Genomic DNA, 9,015 nt, shown 5'->3' with positions numbered 1-9,015 from the left:
AGGCTTCTCTGAGGAGGGAACCATTTAGCTGAGACCTGAATAGTGAGAAGGAGCCAGCCATACAAAGCTCCCAGGAGCAGGATTTAAGGTAGAGAAAAAACCAGCATGGTGGTAACTGAGCCAGGAAGGAGCTTGGTGTGATAGAGGAAAAGGAAGGAGTCAGGGTGGCCGACTGAGGGCGAGGGTTGTGCCTGGCCTGGGCCAAGTCCTGCAGGGCTTTATCTGCCAGAGAAGCCACTGGAGGGGGCTAGCAGGGAAGCGTGAATAAATTACATGAATGAATGAATGAGCAAGTGTGTGAGTCATTAAGTGAAGCCCAAGGATAAGAGTGTATAAATGAGAGGCTATGTCAAAGGAGGTGCCCGTGGATGGTGCAAGTGGTTAACATGCTCAGCTGTTAACAAGGTTGAAGGTTCAAGTCCACCCAGAAGTGCCTGGGAAGAAAGCCTGTTGATCTACTACTAAAAACTCAGCCACTGAAAACCATATGGAGCATGTTCTACTCTAACACGTATGGAGTCACCATGAGTTGGAGCGAACCCTAAGACGGCTGGTTTATGTTAAAGGTTATGTGGGGTGGAGCTGTCAGGCATTTATCACCCCAGCTGCTGGCAGCGCTGCCTGCTGGTATTGAGCCCTCAGCTCTCAGCCATTCGGGTACCGCTTTAGCTGAAGAAAGCCACTTCACTCACTATACTAGTTCCCTAACCCGTTAGCCTGTTACCATCGAGTCAATTCCAACTCATAGCAACCCTATAGGACAGAGGAGAACTGCCTCGTAGGGTTTCCAAGGCTGCAAATCTCCACGGAAGCAGACTGCCACATCTTTCTCCCTAGGAGCTGCTGGTAATTTCGAACTGCCGACCTTTTTGTTAGCAGTCGAGCACTTAACCACTGTACCACCAGGGTTCCTGTTAGTGTAGTCAAAAACAACAGTAATTTATTCTCTCACAGTTCTGGAGGTTAGATGCCTGAAATCAAGGTGTTGAAAGGGCTGAGCTCCCTCAGAAGGCTCTAGAGGAAGTCCCTTCTTAGCCTTTTCCTAGCTTTTGGTGGTTCCCGGCAATCCTTGGCGTTCCGTGGCTTGTATCATTACTCCAATCCCTGCCTCCATTGTCACATGGCTATCTTCCCTCCGTGTGTCTCTTCTCCCTTTTCATAAGGACACCAGTTGTATGTATTGGAGTAGGGTCCACCCTCCTCTGGTATGATCCACGTGAACTAATAACATCTCCAAAGACCCTATTTTCAAAGAAAGTCACACTCACAGGTACCAGGGTTAAGACTTCAGTATATCTCTTTAGGGGCACAATCCAACCCATAACGCTTATCATCATACCCCCTTCTCATGGCAGCCCACATCCAATGCTTAATCAACATAGGGTATAAAGGCATGGTCTTCTCGACCTGCCCAGGAGAGCTCTGAAGGACCCTCCCATCTTCAGAAGCCGTAGTGCTGGCTGAGGCCTCCACTGAGCCTGCACCCCAGCTATACTTCTCCCTCAGGCCCATGTTGCTTCCTTCCTCTTATTCCATAGGTGTTAATTGCAAAAAAAAAAAAAGTTTGCTGTCAAGTTGACTCCAAGTCATGTCAATTCCATGTGTGTCAGAGTAGAACTGTGCTCCATAGGATTTTCATTGATTGTGTCCTTTTGGAAGCAGATTACCAGGCCTTCTGAGACACCTCTGGGTAGATTCAAACCTCCAACCAGGCATCTACCTGTTAATTGCAAGACACTCCTAATAAACTTTCTCTCTGCCTCATAGGAAACCCAACCTAAGATAATGTGTGAATGAATGAATGAAATCGTGGGTGAGGGAGTAACTAAGTGAATGAATGAAAACTCTAAATGTGTGGGAATCAGTTCCCTTCCAATCCATAGCCTACTGGTTTGCACAGTGTCTGCTGGAAGTCCTCACCAGAAACCACAATTCCCCTGAAGTCACTCTAAGTAGGGGTCTCAGCTTCCCTGCAGGTCCTCACTCCAGGCTGGCATTTGACTGTAAGAACCAGAAACGACCAGGCCTTCTGTGGCAGATGGAGGAGTCTGGAGGCCCTGGTGTCCACCTGACCCCTATTTCTCAGCCCACCAGACCATCCAGCTCCCACCCCCAAGAACCCCTCTCCTCTTCCAACAACATGTGGCAGGAGCTCAGCTGAGAGTGTCCTTTGGGAGACTTTTTTAAAACAAATCTTTGTTTAACCTCCTCTGTGACCCAAAGAATAAATACATCCCTGAAATATACTCAATTTCTGTTTATTTGAAGAATGTTTGCTTATTTGGTGCTTGCTTAAGTGGAACCCCTGTTATTATTCACTTCACTGTGAGCGTTAACCTGACAGGATTTGCCTGGCATCTTTAATTACTGAGGGATTCTCTCTCTCTTTTTTCCTTCTTCTCTTCTCTATTTTTTGGGGAGATGAGAGCAGACAACAAATACCAACTTACAGGTCTGCTCTGGCACTGTGCTGGCATTCAAGGCCCAGAACTGTGCTGTCCAATATGGAAGCCACTGGCCACATGTGGCTATTGAACTCTTGAGATGTGGCTTGTTCAGAATGAGATGTGCTGTAAGATTTCTAGGAGCCCCCAGATGGTAGAAACACTTAACATGCTCGGCTGCTAACCCAAAGGTTGGAGATTCAATTCCACCCAGGAGTGCCTCAGAAGAAAGGCCTGACAATCTATATCAAAAAAAGAAAGAAAAAAAGGCACTGAAAATCTTGTGGAGCTTAGTTCTACTCTGACACACGAGGTTTCCATGAGTTGGAACCCATTTGATGGTAACTCTTTTTTCATTGTGGTTGTTGTTGTTTAATAAGATTTCAAAGACTTCGTAGGAAAAAAAAGTAAATGAAAAATATCTTATTCATAAATTTCTTGAATGGATTATATGTTGAAATAATATTCAGGATTTTTTTCTGTTAAATACAATGTATTAAATACTAAGTCAAATATTAAAATTTACCTGTTTCTTTTTACTTTTCTAATGTGACTACTAAGCAATTTGAAATTATACACAGGGCTTCCGTTGTATTTCTACAAACAGCAATGCTCTGTGTCTCTGGACTGGCCAGCAGGCATTGGTCATCTCAGATCCCTTCAGCAGATTCCCCAGCAGGGACTTTTCCACTTGAACACAGCTGTGAGGAGTTCCACACTGTAGTCAGCGGTGTCAGAGAGGAGTGCCAGGTGATGCAAATGGTTAGTGCTCTCAGCTGTTAATTGAAAGGTTGCAGGTTGGGGTCACCCAATGGGGCCTCAGAAGAAAGGCCTGGAGGCCGACTTCTGAAAAACCAGCCATTGAAAACCTTGGAGAACACGGTCCTGCTCTGATACGCGTGGGGCTGCCTGGGGTTGGAGTCAATGGATGGCAGCTGGTAGTGGTGTCAATGAGGAAAAAGATCACTTGCCGATGAGATTCTTTTTTCTCCCTCATCAGGTCCCTCTTTTCGTTTGGCTTTGCTGCTGTGCCTTCTCCCCCAAGCCAAGAAGCACATTTCAAACCAACTGTTTACCCCTATTGCGTTTGCCATGGCTGTGAATTAGGCTCACATTATAGGGTCACTAAGTGTCGGAGCCCTGGTGGCTCTGTGGTTAAAGTGCCTGACTGCTAATTGAAAGGTCAGTGGTCCGAAACCACGAGTGGTTCTGAGGGCGAAAGATATGGCAGTCTGCTTCTGTAGAGGTTTACAGCCTTGGAAACCCTATGGGGTTTTTATGAGCCAAATCAACTCTACGGCAATGGGTTTGGTTTTTGGCTTGTGAGTCAGAGTCAACTGGACAGCAACGGTTTTATTTCAAATAATACTTTATTGTGTTTTGTTCCATGGGCCTATTCAATCTTTGGCTGAAGGGTGAACCTCAGGAGTGACTTCGTTACTGAGCTGAAAGGGTGTCTGGCGGCCTTACTCTCAGTTTCTCCAGTCTCTGTCAGGCCAGTAAGTCTGGTCCTCCTGTGTGAGTTAAAATTTTGCTCTACATTTTTCTCCAGCTCTGCCTAGGACCTTCTATTGTGATCCCTGTCAGAGCAGTCAGTGGTGGTAGCTGGGGACTATCTAGTGGTACTGGATTCAGCCTGGTGGATGCCGCCGTAGGTGTGGTCCATTAGTCCTTTGGACTAATCTTTCCCTTGTATCTTTAGTTTTCTTCATTATTCCTTGCTCGGGAAGGGGTAAACCAGTGGAGTATCCCAGATGGCTGCTCACAGGCTTTTAAAACCCTAGGCGAGACTCAGCAAAATAGAATGTAGAACATATCCTTTATGAACTATGATATGCCAATTGAGCTAGATGTTCCCTGAGACCATGGTCCCCACAGCCCTCAGCCCAGCAATTCAGTCCCTCAGGGAGTTTGGATGTGTCTTTTTTTTTTTTTTTAATGGAGCTACCATGACCTACAGCAATGGTTTTTTGTGTCTGTGTATGTGTTTGTCTAGCACTTTCTCTGACACCCAGCTCACACTGACATTCAAAAGGTGTCAGGAAAGGCAGGGGGAGTGTTGGAAGCCCGAGCTGGTGTTTGTGGGATGCCAGACATCTGGGCTGCTAGAAAACTTTTGCACCAACTCCAGCTTCTTCTCTTTTCAGCTTCCATCCAGCTGTTGGGCATTGGGCACTGGCTGCCTCTGTCTGACATGTGAGTGTGTGATACAAGCTGTGTTTATACAACTGAAAAACATGAGTTTGGAAGTCATTGGAGCATGTTTTTGAAGACTCAGGTTGCTCACCAGATTGGACAAACTGCTGCATTCAGATGCACACACACCAAACACCCTTTGCCATCGAGTCAATTTCAACTCATAGTGACCCCATAGGACAGGGTAGAACGGCCCCATAGGGTTTCCAAGGAGCACCTGGTGGGTTTGAACTGCCTAACTCTTTGTCAGTAACTGAGTTCTTAACCTTAAATCTTAAGGATTTATCTGCTGCTTCCATGGTTGTTGACTGTGGATCCAAGTAAAATGAAATCCTTGACAACTTCAATCTTTTCTCTGTTTATCATGATATTGTGTATTGGTCCAGTTGTGAGGATTTTTGTTTTCTTTATGTTGAGGTATAATTCCTACTGAAGACTGTGGTCTTTGATCTTCATCAGTAAGTGATTTGAGTCCTCTTCACTTTCACAAGCAACGTTGTGTCATCTGCATATCACAGGTTGTTAATGAGTCTTCTTCCAGTCCTGATGCCCTGTTCTTCTTCATATAGTCCAGCTTCTCAGATTATTTGTTCAGCATACAGACTGAATAAGTATGGTTAAAGGATATAACCCTGTGCACACCTTTCCTGACTTTAAGCCACGCAGTATCCCCTTTCTCTGTTCAAACGACTGCCTCTTGGTTAAGCGTAGGTTCCTCAAGAGTACAACTAAGTGCTCTGGAATTTCCATTCTTCACAATGATATCCATAATTTGTTATAATCCACACAGTTGAATGCCTTTGCATAGTCAATAAAACGCAGGTAGGTATTCTTTCCTTTCAGCCAGGATCCATCTGACATCAGCAATGATATCCCTTCCACGTCCTCTCCTAAATTCAGCTTGAATTTCTGGCAGCTCCGTCAATGTACTGCTGCAGCCACTTCTGAATGACCTTCTGCAAAATTTTACTTATGTGTGATATTAATGATATTGTTCGTTAATTTCTGAATTGGGTTGGATCACCTTTCCTGGAATAGGCATGAATATGGATCTCTTCAAGTTGATTCTCCAGGTAGCCGCCTTCCAAATTTCTTGGTATGAATGAGTGAGCACTTCCAGCGCTGCATCCATTTGTTGAAATATCTCAGTTGGTATTCTATCAATTCCTGGAGACTTTTTTTTTTTTTTGACAATGCCTTCAGTGCAGCTCGGACTTCAGTACCATTGGTTCCTGATCATATGCTGCCTCCTGAAATGGTTGAACATTGACCAATTATTTTTGGTATGGTGGCTCTGTGTATTCCTTCCATCCTCTTTTGACACTTCCTGGGTTGTTTACTATTTTTCCTGTAGAATCCTTCAATATTGCAACTTGAGGCTTGAATTTTTTCTTCGTTTCTTACAGCTTGAGAAATGCGGAGTGTGTTCTTCCCTTTTGGTTTTCTAACTCCAGCTCTTTGCACATGTCATCATAATACTTTGTCTTCTCGAGCTGCCCTTTGAAATCTTCTATTCAGCTCTTTTACTTCATCATTTCTTCCTTTCGCTTTAGCTATTCGACATTCAAGAGCAAGTTTGAGAGTCCCTTCCGACATCCGTTTTGGTCTTTTCTTTCTTTCCTGTCTTTTCAATGACCTCTTGTTTTCTGCAGTTCGAATCCCCCAGGAGCTCCTTGGAAACTCTATCGGGGAGTTCTACTCTGTCCCGTAGGGTTGCTATGAGTCAGAATCGACTTGACGGCAGTGGGTTTGGTTTTTTTGTTTGTTTGTTTTCTTCATGTATGATGTCATTCCACAACTTGTCTGGTCTTCAGTCACTAGTGTTCAACTATTCTTGTGATGGTCTATTCTTGTTATGGTCTCTTAATTCAGGTGGGACTTGTTATAATTTTCTCCAGTTTCAACTTGAACTTGCATGTGAACAATTGATGGTCTATTTCATAGTCGGCCCCCGGCCTTGTTCTGACCGATCATATTGAGTTTTTCCGTTGTCTCTTTCCACAGATGTAGTCAATTTGATTCTTGTATATTCCATCTGGCAAGGTCCACGGGTATAGTCACCATTTATCTTAGTGAAAAAAGGTATTTGCAGTGAAGAAGTTATTGGTCTTGCAAAATTCTATCATGCAATCTTTGACATTGTTTCTATTACCAAGGCCATATTTTTTAACTACCTATCCTTCCTTTTTTTTTTTTTTAATCCTTCTTAGTTTCCAACTTTCGCGTTCCAATCACCAGTAATTATCAAGCATACTGATTGCATGTTCGATCACTTTCAGACTGGAAAAGGTGGTAAAAATCTTCAGTTTCTCCACCTTTGGCCTTAGTGGTCGGTGTGTAAATTTGAATAACAACTGTATTAACTGGTCTTTCTTACAGACGTATGGATGTTATTCTATCGCTGACAGCATTACACCTCAGGAAAGATCTCGAAATGTTCTTTTTGATGATGAATGCAACATTACAACTTCATGGCAATGTGGCAGTGTAACAACGCTGAATTCTCATGAGAAGTGAGAAAAAAAATTAGGTTTGATGACAGGCATGTGCGATATGATTACAGCTACGTCAAGCTACATCCGCTTTTGGGTGAGGCCTAGAAGGGAACATGCAACTGTATGTGAATGTGAGGTAGAGGGGACTTTTATTTTATGTTTTTCTAAGTATTCCTTTGACGCTATACTACATTTTTCACTATGAAAAACAGGTTTTGGAAGTGTATGGCCCTCAAGTTTGGACAAGCTGTATAATACCAAGGCTTAGTAGTAAGTACCATTTATCCATGCACCGCTTGGCAGCCACCACCCGCCTGTCAGTGGAGGCTCGCATGCTGCTGTGATGATGAACAGGTTTCAGGGACACTTCCAGACTAACACGGACTTGGAAGGAAAGCCTGGCGAGCTACTTCTGAAAATCAGCCAATAAAAACCCTATGAATCACAGCGGTCTGATGCACAGCCAATCATGGGAAAGGCACAGGACCAGGCAGTGCTTTGTTCTATTGTGCATGGGGTGTCCATGAGTCAGGGCTCAAATGGACAGACAGCAGCTAACAACAACACAAAGCTTCTACTGGGTACCTTCAGCTGAGCATGCATTTTTTCATTTAACACTCACAACAATCCTGTAAGATCCTGTAGTTGTTGGGTGCTGTCAAGTGAATTTTGACTCAAAGTGACTCCATGTGACAGAGCAGAACTGCCCCATAGGCTTTTCTTGGCTGTAATCTTTATGGGAGCAGATCACCAGGTCTTTTCCCCACAGAGCTGGTAGGTATGTTTAAACTGGCAACCTATCAGTGAGTAGCCAAGCGCTTAACCATTGCACCACCAGGGCATCTTTATAAAATCCTACAAGGTCAGTAATATCTTTTGTGTATGTGGGTGAATGTGGTTGCTATGAGTTGGAATCGACTCGATGGCAATGGGCTTGGCTTTTAAAAGGTTTGATGTGGTAGGCAGTTTCATGGTCCCCAAAGATCTCTAGAATCTGTGACTATGAGGCCTACGTGGGCAAAAGGACTATGCAGGTGAGATGAATTTGTTACAGCTGCAGTAGAAGAATCACACAGTGGGTGAATTGAAGCTCAGAAAGATAAAATAACATGTCCACTGTCAGTGACACCGGTAGGATTTAACTCAGAGGTCATGAAATTTTAACCTTCTAATGCTTCCCATCCCCATCTATCTATGAGATGTAATGGAAGCTTAAATTCTTTGATGTGAATTATGCACAATATTGTAGGTAAGGCAAATGCCGAGTTAGTACCTTAATTTTTAGGGATTTAATTCCAAGGATTGATCAGACATATATATGGATTTTCCTTCCTCTCCTCCTCCCTCCCTTTCTCTCTTCTCTTTTCCCTCTCTCCCTACCTCTTTTCTTTCCTTCCTTTCTTCCTCCCTTCTTCCCTTTCTCCTTATATTTACTGTATACTTGCTGTGTTCCAGGCTCTGTCCCAGACTCTGAAAATGCCCTAGAAACAAGAATGACCAAATTCCTGCTCTTGGGGAGCTCATGTTGAGACTTGCCCAGATTCTGCAAATATCCAGAACTTTGTAGATAATTTGTACTAAAGAATTGCAGCTTCAGTCCCATAGAGAGTCGGGGAGGCGTTAATATTAAAAGTATTATCTCATCTTCTTCTACACTTGCCCTACCTTTCTGAAAGTAGGGATGGGGTGTGGGGTTCCTGAAGAATAACAAAACTGTGCTTCAAGGCCATGGAGGGCGGATACCTAGATTTTTCTCCACTCCATTCCGAATTCTGCTGCCTCTCGGCCTCTACAGAGGAGTCTAGGCTTCAGGAGGACCCCAGATGCATCTGCTCAGGATGTCCGAGAGGGCTAAGAACAAGAATGGAAAGAGTCAAACC

The sequence above is a fragment of the Elephas maximus genome, chromosome 2 (genome assembly GCF_024166365.1).
Source record: "Elephas maximus indicus isolate mEleMax1 chromosome 2, mEleMax1 primary haplotype, whole genome shotgun sequence".
Classification (NCBI taxonomy): domain Eukaryota; kingdom Metazoa; phylum Chordata; class Mammalia; order Proboscidea; family Elephantidae; genus Elephas; species Elephas maximus.
The sequence above is the reverse complement of the archived record's forward strand: the minus strand, read 5'-3'. Positions refer to the sequence as shown.